General features: G+C 34.3%; 1 protein-coding gene across 1 annotated transcript in view; it reads left to right on the forward strand.

The window, feature by feature from the left end:
* The first annotated feature begins 1,509 nt into the window (after positions 1-1,509).
* The window catches only part of LOC107035954 (titin homolog), a 45,540-nt gene continuing 31,394 nt past the window's right edge, over positions 1,510-15,655 (forward strand). The window contains exon 1 of the mRNA XM_029125942.1: positions 1,510-1,630. The gene's annotated coding sequence lies outside the window, so the exon portion shown is untranslated. The remainder of the gene's footprint in view (positions 1,631-15,655) is intronic.

Consider the following 15,655-nt stretch of genomic DNA (forward strand, 5'->3'; position numbering starts at 1 on the left):
ATGATGTTAAGAGTTAGCGAAATATTAAACTCATGACAAATTAACAAATGAATTATTATTTTTCTCAAATATCCATTGATTTTACAGCAAACAGTTTACCAATACGGAAATGAAAAAATTGAGGGAGAAATAAATTTTATTTTCTAGGCTGGAAACACCCGAAGTGACAGATTTAAATCATTTGTTGGCGAAGATGGGCGTTTTAATATAAATGGAATGAAATTATGTTTAAAAATTTTTATTAGAAATATTTACGTGTGTTATTATATTTTGTTGATTATTGTAGATTAACAAAATTGGCCCTAAGGAGAAGTGCTTTTCGCACTCGAAATATTGCTCACTAGTTTTTAATTAAATGGTATTAGTTATGGAAAGCGTTTTATTTGATAATGGGAAGCGGTTGAAAAATCATTAATTATGAAAATATTCTTTAAATATATCTCGAATGTTTAGGGATACTCAACGCTGACTAGAATTATCCTTAGCGCCAGGAATTCTTATCATTAAAATTTTGGGATGAAATCTCTAAACTGACGACAGGGATTGTAAATAAACGGAAGACCGGATAATTGATTTTTTTAAAAAGAAGATTAGATTGAGAGGTTCAATCCTGGTCTTTAAATTGTGTATTATTTTTCAAAAATTCTTCTAGATCATTATTATTATTATTATTATCATTATTATTATCTCTTTAACGAAATAATCTTGTGAAATAACAGGAAATACTGTTGAATTTCAGGAAAGAACTATCCAAAGTTTAATGCGAAAACCCCTGAAAATCGAAGTTTTTTTGTCTGATTTGGACTTATTATTCCTTAAAAATTGGAGATATATACACAATAAAAGGTTTGTTACCCAAATACATAATGATTAATTCTTTCGTAATAATAGTCACATCTATTTTAAGATGATTTATAAACAGACTCAAGGCCATGATATTTCGAAAAAAAGAAGATCAAAGGTAAATATTTTTCGTTGAAATCGATCTGCCTCATCATCCGGAAACACCTGTCCGATATTTTCTCGAGGTCATGGATGAGCTAGGGTCGTCGCGCGGCGCAACATAATGGGAAAAAGGGACAGAGTCCCCCGAAAAATTGTTTTGGATCAAGTGCTGCCACCTGCAACTGCTGTTAAAAGTTGTTTTAAACAGGTTTTCAAGGCGGTTATGACTCCCACCAAGCCCTACACGCTGTGCGCGTGCGCGAGTTCTTGGGTTATTCTCTAATTCCAGACTTTATCTTATACCCCTGTATGAAAAATTAATCACTTTCTATGCGTGGAAGAAGAGCAACTCGTTCCAGTTTCATACGTTGAATTATTTATATTGTTTTATGGTTTCTTGTCAAGTGCGTTTGACATTAATTATTCAGTGATTTTTGGAGGTCTGTTTGAAAGGCTTTCCCGCTCTTTTCCCACCACCGCGCACCTTTTTTTACGTGCAGGTAACACCGCCGGAGCTGTCGAGGATATACCGGTCAGTAGTCGGTGGAGCGTCGAGACCGCACATTATTGTATTAGTGTATGGGATTTTTTTTCTTCATTAATTGGATTGTTGTGTGTGATTAACAAGGAGAAACCGTTGCATTTTGTTCTGTGCCGAGTGACATGAATATCTAGTTTATCAAAGGTAAGTCATATTTTGGGAAATCATTGTAAGGACTCAAATCGGGAGAATGACTAATTAAAACAGTCGAGATAGCATCAGTTCTTAAGGTAATGGATTGACACACGAGTCTGAGAGTGGAAATTTCTACTGACATTTGGTGATTTTAATGCCGGGTGAGGAGATGATCTTTTGCACGCGCGGCTTCATTGACATTTAGTTATAATAAAAAGGCCCGAATACCCGAATTAATGAATTCCATAAAATGAATGTTGTTGATTTCCTAATTTACCGTTAAAACGAAATCCTCTAGTTAAATGATTAATTTCAGTGGAAAGTATTTACCATTGAAACATTCTTACTTTTTATTTAATTCTAAACAATTTTCTAATCATCGAATAGTAAATTGCCGCTGAAGACAGTAATACATCAGGGGATTCTAATAGTCGGTTATAAGTTAAAATTGTGATTCCAAGCGTGTCGAAGACAGGAGGAAATGAAAAAGAGCCACAGGTGGAAAGGTTAGGTACAAAAGGATCCGGTGACTGAGGGGTGGTGAGAGGGAGGTGGAAGGAATAGGACGAGACGGTTGATACGTGAGCATCGATATATTCACCCAGGAAAGGATGGCGTGACGTGCATATTACCACTAGCCCATAGATTGCATGTACCTTGTGTACAGCCCCCATGGGTTTTATGTCTTTTGTTTTATTTCTATTTTTTTTTTTCGAGTCCTCTCTTCGAGATGGTTCGAGGGCCATTGCAGAAAGTTAAGAATTGTTTTAGTCCTTTTTGCTGGGCACAATGCAAAGGTAGAGCCCTCCGGGCGCCATGAAGATCCTCGCGAGTTCTTCTCACGATTCCGGTTTCCATTTGCTGAGGACTAGAAAATTTTCTAAATGCATATTCTCGAACAGTTATCATTTTACTAAGACTGTCGTATTTTTTATGGTTTCATTGCACTTAGCGGATGGAATGGGATCCTGAGGTGGATTATATTTGATAAAGTCCAGGGTTTTTATTTTCAGAATAGAGTAGGAGTGGATAGGAATGAATTTATGTTTATAGGAGATGTGGGGGGGGGGCAGTCGTTTTGTTGGATGATGTTATAATAAAGTCGGGGTTTGATTTTGTTGGGGGAAAATGTCGTCAGTATCACTGTGGCAATTTAGAAGTTTTACTTGGGTAAGAGTTGGGCTCAAGTGTCGATGCACCTTTCGAGAGTTCATACTATGCCGCTTGAACAATAGTGCGTGACGTCATTGACTCACACCCTCAGTATTCTTAGTTGAACAACGAGGGGTCTCCTTTTTTGAGTGAATTATAACTGGTTAATTCATGTTGGATCATTCATCATTTATCATGCATTGATGCAACTCATCTTGTTAATGGGCGATACATTCTTTGGAAATTTTTTAGAAGTGACAGCTTCAGTGAAATTCCAAGGCATTTCGGCATTGAAATTTCACAATTTCATGACAAAATCAATCAAGCCTCTGAATTTGTGTTCAATTATTCCATGAAAATTAATAGAAATCAGGACAATTCAGGTAAATATTTTCTTGAATTTTACATTAGTTAAAAATTTAGAACAACTTGGTATTGAATATTCATAGGGAAAAATTTAAGTGAGTTACAGAATTCTCGTCTTTTTGCTGCTCAAAAATTTGGAATTCCATGGAATTTTTAGTTGGATTTGACATTTCATTATTTCTTCCCCCATCCCTCAATGAAATTTAATGTAAATCAATGTAAATCAATGTTTTTCAATCAAGGGAACTGTTCCAGAGGGGAATTTTTTTAGACATAAAGATCTCATCGTAAAATCAATTAGTTCTGAGATGATTGGGTAAGAAGTAGCCGAAATGTCAAATATTCGATTGGTTTTGGTTCATCACTTCGATGAATGGAAATTTAGTCAATTCTTTTCTTCGGAATTCATGATAATTTTGATTTGTGTCATTGTTGGTTAATTCTCGACCCTGTTAAAAAAATGTCGAGATGATTGGGTAAGAAGTAGCCGAAATGTCAAATATTCCATTAATTTTGGTTCATCACTTTGATGAATGGAAATTTAGTCAATTCTCTTCTTAGGAATTCATGATAATTTTTATTTGTGTCATTGTTGGTGAATTCTCCACCCTGTTAAAAAATGGTGTTTTATTGACAGCTAGCGGTAATTTTCAGGAGAGTGGCCTTGAATGTAAAGTTTCGCTGATTAATACCCCATGTGAATGTCAACCAATAGAAATGCAATATCTGACGTTTTGTGGAGGAGTGAAGATAGAATTAGTTCGATAATTTTGGTTAATTCCATTTGAATTTTCAATCAAACCTTGAATATTCAGTACCGAATTACACAGAATCTTCAAATAATCGGAAATTCAAGAACATATTGACCTGAATTTTTCTGATTTCTATCAATGAAATTAACAGTTTCCATTTTTGTCATCAAACTGTGAATTTTCAATGACGAAATTCCATGAAATTTTAATGGGACTGTCACTTAACAAAAATTTCCGAGAAATGTACTGGAATTTTCAGCTAAAAATTTTGAACAGTGTAACCCTTTCTCTAATTTCAAATCACTTTCCAAATTTTTAAGAGAATGGTGTTGATTAATTCTCATATTTGTTCAAGTTGTGAAACATTAAGATACGTTGATTGCACAATGCGATAAAGTTAAATAATCCTAAATTAATTCGGCGCCCAGAAATCTAAACCTTCTTGTGACATTGAGAATTCTCAACGGTAAATTATAAATACCATTGCAGTGAATCAAAGAATAGGTTCTACGAATTTTACGCAATAATATGAATAATGAAAATTATCCACATTATATTATTTCGCATTGTATACCGAAGGGCTTAATGAAAGACCGATACATGCGCTATGGGAGAGATTCGTAAATGTGCACTTTCACCATGTAAAAGTTGGTCTTGTGGAGATGGTTGACTTTCATCATCCAAAAATGTGCCTTGGACCCACTGAAAAGTGGGTCTCGTTAAATACTGGATCGATTTCGCATATTATCTTGGTCGGCGAAGTTTGTAAAGTCAATTGCCTCGAAAAAATGGTTGAGATACTTTTAACCGCATGAACATCATATCACATAAAATTGTAGTGATTGGTTCCTGTGTATTAACGAAATTTTTCATTCATTTTGATTATCCGGAGGCAAGTCAAAATTTTTGGCGCACGAGCTAATTCATAATGGGTTATAAAATTTATAAGTTATAAGTAAGACCGGAGACTTCATTCAGTAAAAGGTCTGGTAACTAAATTGGTAAGCAACCCATGCATAGTTGCCTAACAATTTTGTTATCAGACTTTTATAAGTCATTTATAATTTATAAGTTATAATCATTCTCCAATCCTAATTCATTTCTCAGTCGCAATGAATTATTTAAAGTACAAAGTTGGAATCACCTAGAAGCAGTACATTCATTTCGGAGAGTCGATAGCATCGTTTTATAATGTAATAATGGGCAAAACTTCAGGTGAACATAATTTAATGTGATGCGATGGTTCAAATTAGATATCAGAGGGTAAAACATTCAATTCAGTAGCGAAGTGATAAAATGGTACAAGTCAATTTTGACTATTGACCAGTTTTCAATGAATATCTCGGAATCTAAAGGAGATAGAAAAATTGTTGTTATAACCTCTTTTGTAGAACCGATTGAATGCTACAACAAATGTAATTGCGAAAATTTCGCTATTTCCCTTAGATTTGGAAATATTCCTAAAAAACTCAACTGGGAAATATGTCGTCTTGAACCGTTTTCCCACTTCGCTACTGAATTGTAATTCACTTATATTAATTAGTGCAAAAAATTGGAAATTTTGTTAAATTTTGTTACATAGATCTCAATGTGGACTAACTCTCATTTTCTTAAATTCTTGTACGCACGATAAGTGGAGAAAAAATGAAGATATCAGGTTGAAATTTGGTATGATTATAGCTTTTATAATATTGAAGGTTGTTATTTTGGATGGGCGCAATCGGTCAAGCGGTTCCTGAGATATTTAAACTTTTGTATAAATTCACTTCATTAACGGGTTGAAAATTTTTCTATCGACACAATGTAGCATGTAGTCACGGCTTTATGTCTGTCACAAGGAGAGGGAATTGCTACGGATCCATTCGGAAGCCTACTACCAATGGAGTTAGTAGAAATAAAAAAAAGAAAAAGACTAACAACGCAAAAAGTAACGGTCACATCTCTCCTGTCGGATTCACGGAGAGAAATATTCAATAAAAATTACGTATCTTTTCCGTAATTCCGGAGCGAAATGTGGTTATAGGGAATTTTACGGAACTGTCACGGACTTTTTTTGGAGCGTTCCGTAATTTTTATCTGAATCTCCTGTGAAAAATTACGATACCGTCACTTAAATTTTCTGAGTCGATTCCGTAATCGGTGAGTGAATTGTGAGTTCCGTAATTTTTACTGAACATTTCTCTCAGTGTATAGGCTCCAACCCCTGCTTGTTTTTAAAAGATCTTCAAAATTGAGAAGCTTGGACCCTTCTGGTATCAAGCGTAGTGTTCTGGATAAATGGAAAATAATGAAACAGATATCGAATTGAAGCTATGGTCTTCCGATTTCCAACTTTGTTCATCTGGTCAAGTTATTCTTCACAGATTTGGAGATAATTTTGAAAACAAGCGTTCACATTCGCATTGGTCGATGCGATGTATCAGCAATAGACTTTTTGTCCATAATGAATAATTGCAAGAATATAACAGTAATTATAACAATAAGGAATTGCAAGGCTTTGGAACATCGATGATTTTTCGAAACTTCTATTCGCTGAAATATAAGAATTTCGTCACAATCTTTGCAAACTCACAAAGTTATCAGCACTGATTTGAAAACCAAACGGTTGTTTGATCTTCATCATCATCATCATCATCTGTTTCTCGTGATATTTGTCTCCGTGATTCGTACATGGTTGAGAGAGTTCTCAAATAGACTGAAAAAACCGTGAGGACGAGCCGCGTTTTTTTTCTCTCAATTATCATCTCTCGTGTGTTCAACCCGGAGACCAGAAACGGTTACAAAGTTGATTACGTCATCCGGTGTCGCTCTGATTATGGAACCGGCGCGCCAGAGTATATAGATGTGTTTTTTTCCCACCTTCATTTCAATTCCTTTCTTCGTTGTCGCGTTCACAATCTCGCAAACTGGAGCGTTGATTTTTCTTTTTCATCTAGATGATAATCGATTGAATTTCATTATTCACTAACTTCTTGATTCATTCATCCAATTTTTTCTCTGATTGAGCGAATGATTCGTCGCTATCGGATGACTCTCATTTGCATCTGTTGTGATTGGAAAATTGACCTCTGTTTCCGGAAGTCTATAATCCTTGGGGAAGACAACTTCCGTTTTTATTAATTTGTCTCCATTATCTCAGCGATTTGGATTGACTAATCGGATTCTCTAACAACCGGAAAATGGAAAAGTGAAGATTCAAGGACCCATCAATTCAAATGACTCATTACATGATTTTCTTCATTATGATTCTTTATTAAGAACGTATAAGTTGAAGAGCAAGAATTACAAACAAATGATGAAGTGGATTTCTATGTCAATTCACGCACTCGGACAATTGCGTGGCGGAGGAATAAAGTGGGTTATAAATTGGTGGATTGTTTCGCAATATTTATTCGCAAACGTCGAGAATTCTTAATCGTCCGATGTGGAAACTGATTGTTGGAAAATTAATGGCCAACGCCTGGAGGTTTCGGTGAGTTTTTGAAGAGTTTTTATTATAGATTCAGAGGAATTGAAAGGATATTGAGTTACTGGGACTGTGGGCGAGATGAAAGGCCACGGTGTGTGTAGGAAATCCACCCGGATATTAGTTGTTCGGAATCGAGAGAATGTATCGATTTATTGAAAATGGTAAACATTTTTTTTTAATTCAAAAACATCATAAAAATTTCTATACATTTATCAGTCGTAATGACAGACCGTGACTCGACGTGTGATTTCGGTTTCATTTCCGTTTATTTTTATCAATTTCATTGCCATATTCTGTAAAATGATTATGTAAAAAAACATATCCTTATGTTACATGACCTTTTGAGTCATTACCATGGCGAAATCGAGAGTGAAATAACAATGTGGCAATTGTGAAAAAAAAAAGATTTTTAGATGAATGGCTTTATCTCGGAAACTATCGGATAGATCAACGCGAAATTTCACACAACAGTGTAACTGGGTGATACTAATAGGCCTTTTCATTAAAAAATGCAGGAGGAATATTTATTTCGTCCACTAAACTAGAAACTTTTTCAAGAAATAATAAAAAATTTTAATGAATAGTATTATAATGGTCATACTATTTTGAGGTAGTAAACATTATGGATTATATATGAATTTGCGAAAATCTCGTGACTCCAAAACGAAAAGACCTATCGCCAGAATTTATACGGAAAAAATATTAAATTTTTTTACGGTTGAACAGGGTAAAAATTACGGGTTGGTGTACTAGAAAGTGGTAGAATAAAAGTAAAATTCTATTTAACACGAGTAAAACTTCGGTTAGGATGAATTAAATTTTAAGGGGAAACTACTGTAAGTTTTAAAAGTCGTGGGTTATTGGAGTGAGACTTTTCATACGTTGAAGATCGATTATATAGATCTGAAAACGAAGAATTAGTGCGAAAAAATTTTTTTTCTATTGTTCGTTTGCCCGAAAACGCTTAAAATGCCAAAAACAGTCCAGGGCGTCCAATTTTCGAGCTACGAATGTTTTTTTTTCAAAACTTTCGGAAAAATATGTGGAATAACAATTACGAGTTAGTTTTTTTTAATTCACCTCTTACATGGCTAAATTTGCTTTTTTTTGTATTTTTTTACACGAATAGTGAATTTTTTTATATGAAAAACAACCGAAATCAGCTGTATAGGAGTCGAATTCCAAAAAACTGGCTCGTAATTGTTGTTCCACACATTTTTTCGAAAATTTTGAAAAAAAAAATCTTTTGTAGCTCAAAAATTGAAGGCCCTGGACTGTTTTTAGCATTTTTAGCATTTTCGGGTAAACGAACAATAAAAAAAAATTTTTGTTTGCACTAATTACTCGTTTTCAGATCTATATAATAGATCTTCAACGTATGAAAAGTCTCACTCCAATAACCCACGACTTTTAAAACTCACAGTAATCTCCCCTTACAGTTGATTCGGTATGATCCTCGATTACTATGTTCACATTGTAATTTTCAAACTTTATATTCTCTCCGTGTAACACTCCACTCCAACCTTTGCTCATATTATGAATGATTCCATCAAGTCTGTCTATAGAATATTGCTTCGAAGATTTTTGAGGCTGTTTTTGAATATTCATTGCAAATTATAGTTCAAAACAAAATTTAAAATATGAAAATGTAAGCGGGCTGTGGTACACTCTCTAGCATGATACAATTCACACGCTCAAATTTTCATCACATTAGTTTTTCATACAATATTCATCTGAAAATTGTATATGCTTTTCAAAAAAAAAAAAAGATTGACTTTAAAATTGTTGAAGTTTTTCAACTTTTTCGACTTTTTTCGAAATTTTTTTTTGGATATTTCGAGATTTCAACTTCGATCCTCCTCCTTTCAAGCCGAATATTCCATGGAATTCTCAAATGAAAGATCCACTCCGCATTCAACATTCCCTGGCTGAAGGTCCTTAGGGGATGGCTGCGTTGGTAAGTTAACTTTTGCAACGAAAATCCGATGAAATTTGAAATCTACAAATATGTGAGCAGATTCGTATGAAGATGTGATTCCAACTCATAATAGTATATTTCGATATACGAGTGCGTACAAGTGTTTTCTGATTACCCTCCCAAGTGTCAAAGAACACTTTTTCCACGAGTTTCGAACCCTATTTTTCATCACAATGTGTCAAAAGTGGGATTTTGCGCACGCGGAGCATGCGTAAAATTTCACTTTACGCACAATTGATGAAATATAGGGGAGGGTGGGGCAAAACGGCCCCCCTTCAGTTGTCAATAACTTGTGAATCATTGTGAAAATTCCCAGTTTCAACTTCATTTTGAAGATAATTTTTCATTCTTCAAAACGAGCTCTAACTCATCCCAATCGGATTATTGAATCGGAAAATATTGACGATTGAAGGGGGACCGTTTTGCCCCATCCTCCCCTATTATAAGAAAGGATGGAGAGTTGCTACATATTAGGAATAATTCCCCGAAAATTGAAAGTATTAAAACTCACATGAAAGTTTTTGGTATTATTATTCCCTTTTTAAAAATTCATCAACCTGCGGATATGCGCACCTATATATATAGTCATACCCTAAAAACATAATTTCTTCATGTTTTATAACATTCTACATTATTGCCAGACAACATTAGAGAATATGGCAATTTTGCTAACACAATGCTTCTATTTGGAAAAGAATAAATGAACGAAGAAATTCATCTCTAATACTTCGAACAATTAGCTGGCAACGATCTAGCAAACAACTTCATAAAATTTCCAATTTATTTTTAAAAGTGAACTGGAGGTTTTTTTATGATGAACGAATACGCAAATTTTTATGAGAACAATCTCTTGCAACTTCGCGTTGTTTCGCAAACAGCTCCGCGCGGAGGCATTTGGAAAAAAATGTCATAATCGTTTGCAGTACGAAATGTTATGGACTATAAAAGAGATATCTGTTTTTTTATTAAAAGAAATATCTGGCCACGTTTTTTTAAAGTTCTTAGTTTTCAATATATCTGCAATGTAATCTACATGATATTTCATTGATGTAATGAACACTCTAGAATGCAAATTGAATTCAAATTTCCACGGAATACCAGTCCTTCTATCCGCCAATGTTCTAAGAATTTGTGCTAGATTGAAGGTGAAATTCCTTATCTCTGTAAACAATATTGTCAATGTATTAAAAATTTTACTAGTTACCTGTAAATTGTCTTAATTTCAGATCCCTGTTGTTATTTTACGAAAATTCCTCCTAAAAATCAGAGAAAAGACGGTCAAATTCTAACTTTTACTTAAATCTAGTACACTGTTGGACATTTTTTGAAATTTCATGGAAAATACAATACTAATTCTCATGAAAGTGACATTGAATCGGATTTAGGGGAAAAACGGTTATGAAATTTCTAGTTTTAGGTAGAATTCAAGGTAATTCATGAGTTTTAAGTGGAAGTGAGTGCGGACATTTCACAACTTTATTGAATTTTCAGTGGAACATGAACATTCAGAAACAAAATGACATGACTTTTAAATTTTTTCCTGAATTTCCCGGATTTTTGGGAATTTTATTAGAATAATTGAACCGAAAAATCAAGTATTTTATTGATTTTTAGATCATTTTAACGGAAAATTAATGGAATATTTGATTTTTCAATGTCAAGAGTTCCTGAAATTTCAGTGGAACTTGAACACGATAAAAATTTCTGGAATTTGGCACGGAAAATTCGCACACAATTTTTTAACAGTGTATAATTGCACTCAAATTAAGGCATGTTTTCTCTTAATTGAAAAAACTCGTGGTTCTGGAATTCAGAACTTTTCAATTCCGAAGAAGTTCCTAAGAGGGCAGGAGAGTAAAAAACAACTACCGAAATGCGAGCAAATCTGAGCGCCATAAATTCTCTTCGTTTGGTAAGTTCGGAGGCTCAAAAGTTATCACCACCAAACCCTTAGCTCCACGAAAGTGTTATGGAACAAGTTGAGAGTGATCTGGCAAAGATGAATAATTTTTAAAAATGTTTCAAAGTACGAGGTGACTGACACCTATGAGCGCCGCCATCTTGGAGGTCCCGTGGAGTCCGGGGAGAGGGTATCCAAACATCATGGCGGCACCCAGACCTGTTAACCACCTCGAATTTTAAATCATCTATTAAAAATATTTATTCTCCTCAGACCACCCTCAACTTGTTTCATAACACTTTCATGGTGCTAAGGATTTAGTGGTAATAACTTTTGAGCCTCGAAATTCACCAAACGAGGAGAATTTGTGAAGCTCAGATTTACCCGCATTTCGGTAGTTTTTTTTTATCCTCCTGTCCTCTTAACTTAAGTCTTAAGGATACAAAATAGACCGAGAGTATTTTTTAGGCACAATATCAACTTTAGTTTCCGAACATTTTTTCGAAAAAAAGATTAAAAAAAAAAATTTACCATTTGCGTCCATAAGAGATGCATACTCCCACCTTCTATTCAATAGTCCATAGCCTTAAAACGTTTTCTCGTACACATAATCGGATATGACTTCGTTCGTTATACTTTCTAGTTTTTTGCGATATGAAAAAACATAAGTGTCCGGACAGGTAATTTTAAGCAATCAAATTAAAAGCTGCTTGATTGGTACGACGGCCATATTGGGTGGTTTGAATTCGCGCGTTCCTGACGTCTGGCAACGGTCATTAGAGGTTAGACGAATGAAAGTCAAGTGTGAAATTGAATAAAATATTTTTTTAAATATTCATTGAAGAAATTTCCGAAAAAATGTATTCAACAATGAAAAACCCGAAAAAGTATGGGGCGGGTAAGATTTTTAACAAAAGTGAAATCTTGATGGAAAAAAGATTGGTAACTTGAACGAAGTCCTTGGATATCCTTAAGGATAATTATTTAAGGAATTTGATTTAGAAGCAGTTCTTAATTTGAGAACTTTTTCACTTACTTGAAATAAGTAGATTTTTGGTACTGATTTTACAGTTTTTTTTTTCTCTAAAATTGAGTAGCCTTATTCTCAGTACAATGTTTCCACAACTATAAGTTTCTCAACATCCGTAACTCTGAAAACTAGAAACTTTTGTCAAGAATTCTTGAAAGTAAAAATGAAAATTCACTCTTCTGTTGCTTTCACCTCCACAAAAAAAAATCCAAAACACTCCTGACGTCTTCATGAATACACAAAGTTGTGGAGAAAATAAACAACTTCAATCTCAAAGAAGATTTTTCCATTTCACCTCATTTCCTGTCTCATACCTCACAAGACCAACCAGTTTAAAACCAGAAATTTCGTCGATCTTGAATTTCCATCCAATATCTTCGTTCCCTCATGAGCATGATTGAAATATTCGCATAAAATCCCATTAAACCGGTGAGACTAGACAACCACAGTGGTCGAGGATAAGGGTATAGGTGCGGATGCAAGGTTTGCAAGTGAAAGTGTCGCTTGATTCAGTCCCCAACACACGCAGATACCGAGAAAATTCTGATTTATCCCACAACGGGATTTTTAATAGCTGTATGTATCATGTGTAGCAAAACGTGGGTTCCGTCATCATTATTATTATTTAATAACAAACCCACGAGCGGAAAACGCTCCACTCACAGAGCAAAAAAGTATAGTGTTTCCAATGAAAATTTCTCAATTTCAAAACTCGTTAAAAATGACATTTTCACCTATTTTAAGAACATTTCCTGTCAAAATTAGAGAAAAAAAAGTAATTCGCAGTAATTTTTACTTGAATCTAGTATAATTGTCCCCAAATCGGTGCTCATATTCTAGTATTTTAAGCAAATCTCGGTTCAGAAATTCAGAAGCTTTGGGTTCTTAAGGATATCCAAGTACTTCGTTTAAATTAGCAACTTTTTTGCAAGCAAATTTCAGATTTGTAAAAAATATGGCCACTCCTATACTTTTTCAGTGTTAAATACAGTTTTTCGGAAATTTCTTCGATGAATATTGTGAACAATATTTTATTTTATTTCCCACTTGACTCTCATTGATCTAGCCTCTAATAATCATACGGCAACACTGCACATGTGTTCCATATAACCTCATAAATTCGGTCCGAGTAGTCACTTGAGCGGATTGTTGCCAGACGTCAGGAACGTGCAGATTCAATCCACCCAATATGGCGTACCAATCACAAAGCTTTTAAGGAAACTACTATGAGTGTTAAAAGTCGTGGGCTATTGGAGTGAGATTTCTCATGCATTGAAGATCGATTATATATGTGGGCATCTACATGAAAAGGCCCCACTTTGTCGGTTTGGAGTTACGTGTATTCCGATAATCTTAGTGAGATTCCTCACATTTTGAGCCCAAAATTAACACGATAGTATGAAAAATGACGTCGGTATAGAAGATCAAAAAATCAGTTTAACATTGGTTTAAACGGAGGGTGTGAACACAAATGAACGTCAATATCGTTCACGTCATGAACGTGAATATCTCGCAAAATAAATGCCACAAAGTGGGCCCTTTTCACGTGGACGTACACATATATCTAAAAACGAATGAGTTCAAAAAAATTAATTGTTTATTATTTGTTTGCTCCGCAAACCTTTTAAGCGGGTAAAACTCATAGTAGTCTCTTAATTTGATTGTCTGCAATTATCTGTCTGGACAGATAACTTACGTTTTTTACTGTCACAAGAAAAACTAGAGAGCATAACAAACAAAGTCATATGGGACATTCCATGTCAATTCGACCGGTTTAAACCCTGACCATCTCAGATTCGTTTCCTTTTTTTTTTCATGATTCTACTCGATGAAAAATCCACCCTGATTTTTTCAGATTTTTTTTATCGATTCTTAAATTTTTGATCAATTTTTGAAGTAGATTAACGAAAGCCCCATTTTAAAAATCTGAAAAAATTCACAAAAATTTTATGCTACCAAAAAGTTGTTTTAAGTTGTTGTTTTAAAGTTGTTCTATTTTTTAGAGTGGAAATAGAAACAGTACGCCTTACGCTAACCCGATTTCTGTATGCGCTAGGGAAAACATTACATTTTATCTATGGAATTTACGTTAACGGAAGTACTGAATCTGAATCCGACGTCGATTTTTACAAGTTGTGGTCAGGTCTATTTATTTATAACATTTTTATTGTTTAATCGATCATATCGTGGAAACGGTTGCAGGTAGAGAAAAAAATATCAAACAAAAGATGTTTGTTATATAAAAATAAACATTTTTGATCATATAACTTTTTTTCCTAACTGCGATAGATAGAGTTATCATGGATGGAAGGGAAGTGGGTAGCACGTTAACACTTGCGCGCATGTTGGGGCGCTCCGATGCGTTTATTGGCAAACTCGATCGGGATAGAGGAGAATTGAATCCCACAAGATAAAATTTTTATATTTTTCCATATATACAAATTTTTTGTCATTGAGCACAGTGAATACCGCAAATCTATTTCCATAGACTTATCAATCTTAGTTTCTTGAACGACAGATTTGAACTTCAGCTCTTAATTATTAAAATCGCAGAAGATGGAAAAAAAATTCCATGGGGATTCGCCGAAATCTACATTTTAGGGCTTACTTCGACTTGATTATTAACTTGTCGCGATATTCATCAACTATTCTATTCTTTCCTGGACGATTGCACGTGAAATCGGGAGTCAAAAAAAATCGATGACACCGATTTTGTTCAGTGGGAATCAAAGGCGATAGGAATTTTTTTAGAAGCGAAAAAAACGCAAAATTTAAAAAAAAATTATAACTCGTTCAAAAATTTTTATCTTGGACTGAAATTTCAATTGAAGCCTTATCTCGTGATATAGAATTGAGAAAAAAATCATGAACAAAATCGGAATTCAATTTATAGAAATAACTAGTATTTGGAAGAAAAATTATAATCTGACAATAATGAGTCTTTTTTTGAATCGATGCAGCTATTACACGATTAATTTCCATATTCACTCTAAAATATGCCGTAAAATACTTTGTTGGTAATATCAAATTTTTGTAATTTTTTTCAAATTTCCCAGTAGAGGCCTTCGTCAATCAACTTAGAAAATTCATAACAAATTGACGGATCAAATGGCAAATCATCAATTATATGTCAAATTCAATGATGCCCATTTGTCGTTTGAACCATTCTCCTCTATCTCGATCGCCCGAGTGGAAATTTTAGTCAGGTCTTGATCAGGCATTAATTAAATTTCAATTTTTTGAGAAAAAACTAGTAACTTCCTAGCCGGGAATCGAACCCGCGACCTTCCAACGTCGCGTCGGGTGCTCTTACCCTCTGAGCTACCAGGACACTTACGAATTTCACTCTCAAATTGAATCATACCCGAGTTAAAATTTTAGTCAGGT

The sequence above is a fragment of the Diachasma alloeum genome, unplaced genomic scaffold (genome assembly GCF_001412515.2).
Source record: "Diachasma alloeum isolate Michigan unplaced genomic scaffold, Dall2.0 Dall_scaffold_00203, whole genome shotgun sequence".
NCBI lineage: Eukaryota > Metazoa > Arthropoda > Insecta > Hymenoptera > Braconidae > Diachasma > Diachasma alloeum.